Source organism: Nyctibius grandis, chromosome 17 (genome assembly GCF_013368605.1).
Source record: "Nyctibius grandis isolate bNycGra1 chromosome 17, bNycGra1.pri, whole genome shotgun sequence".
In the NCBI taxonomy this organism is placed as follows: Eukaryota; Metazoa; Chordata; class Aves; order Nyctibiiformes; family Nyctibiidae; genus Nyctibius; species Nyctibius grandis.
In genome coordinates this window covers 9,712,109-9,713,747 of record NC_090674.1, presented here as the reverse complement: position 1 = coordinate 9,713,747, position 1,639 = coordinate 9,712,109, and positions in this window count along the sequence as shown.

The window sequence follows — 1,639 nt, the reverse complement described above, 5'->3', positions numbered from 1 at the left end:
CCACGCGGAGGTTACACGGCCAAAAACATGCGTGTTTAATACATGTGGATGTTCACGTCCACGCTGCCTGTCACTCTCACACACCTGCTGACTATGGCTCACTCACACGCTTAAAACCGGGTGAAAAGATCGCGTGTCTCCGTGTAAGCATCTGTGTTACAGGCGTGTGCGTGCAAAATGCGAACACGCAAAGCGAGCGTGCAAGCGGCGAGTGTTTACTTGAAATATTGACGTAAACTGCAAATATATTTTTATACGAAGTGTTTTGCGTGCACGTATGTCTACACACAGGTGTGTCCCTAATGTGGGCGTGTATCCATGCGTGCACCCATGTGCGTAAACACACGTGCATACAGTATGTTGTGGTATTGTTGGGAAGTGTTGTCTTTCATCCTGTAAATTATAGAGCGACATTTTCGTCTGTCAAAGTTTGATCTCATTCATGAAGCTGATAAAGATGCTTAATCTGTAGGTGTCACATCATTTTAGGGACATGGTTTTGCTTCCAACTTCCATTTTAAGTTGTGTCCTGGAGCTTTCAGGAGAAGAAAGTGCCCTTCGAAATCCTAAAGTGAAAGGAAAAAAAAAAGAAAAAGAAAAAAGAAAAAAAGAAAAGAAAAAAGAAAAAAGAAAAAGAAAAAAGAAAGACCTGCAGAGCTCCAGCTCCAAGCTTTCAAGCAGCACAAGTCAGGCCCAGGAATCATAAAAGTAACAAAAAAGTTTACGTGACTCCACAAAAATAATGACTATGGGGTTTCCTCGCATTTGCCTTCTCCTGGGGCTTTCGGATTTCACTCGGGTTACATCACCTCGCTTTTCTGCACAGCCACAAGGTCTAGAAACTTAAAATAAAATGAAAATTCCTACTCGAGCATATTCACATGACTCATGGAGCTGGGGATTTCAGGCTCATCGAAAAATCGCCAGATTTGGCAACATGGGCAATGACTAATCCTGATGGGTCCCCGATAGCAACGTTTCTCACTTCGTACGATATTTTGGGGGCGTAGCTGGGCTCCAACCAAGGCTTTGATCCTCCTCCCGGTGATAGCAACAGCTTAGGAATGATCTTACCTCCCGTCTGGCGGTGTTGCCCTCTGGGGAAGCTGTTATTTCAAGAGTAATTCAGGTTAAAGTTAGCGCTGCCAGGTGGCTTGAATTGACTTGATGAGCTGGAATAGATCACTGGGGCTCATATCACGGGAGCGGCGGAGGCTTGAATGTTCGCAGCTCCTTGGACGTGGGTGGAAAAGGTTCTTTTTTTGGTTCCAGGTAGCGTTGTTGGAGCGCGAGCTGAGGCGTTCGCTGCGGGTGTGGGCTATGAGCGGCTACATCCACTCTGCGAACGTCCCTACCAAGGGTTTGGCAGAAACACAGTGTTTCTAGTTAAAAAAAAAAAAAATTGGTATTTCCAAATGTTTTAAAATCCACATCCCTGAATTACTGTCAGGGGGAAAAAAAAAAGTATTAATTAAAACCAGGGACGACGGAAGACTCGGCCAAGGAGAGAGGTTGGGATCGTATAGCAGCGTCACGTGCTCCTCACCCCTTTCCTAGGCAAGAGGTTGCAGAAGGATCAAAGAAAAGGGAGAAACTGCAAACTGCAAGTGCTGTCGGTGCCAGAGCCATCGGGGAGGGG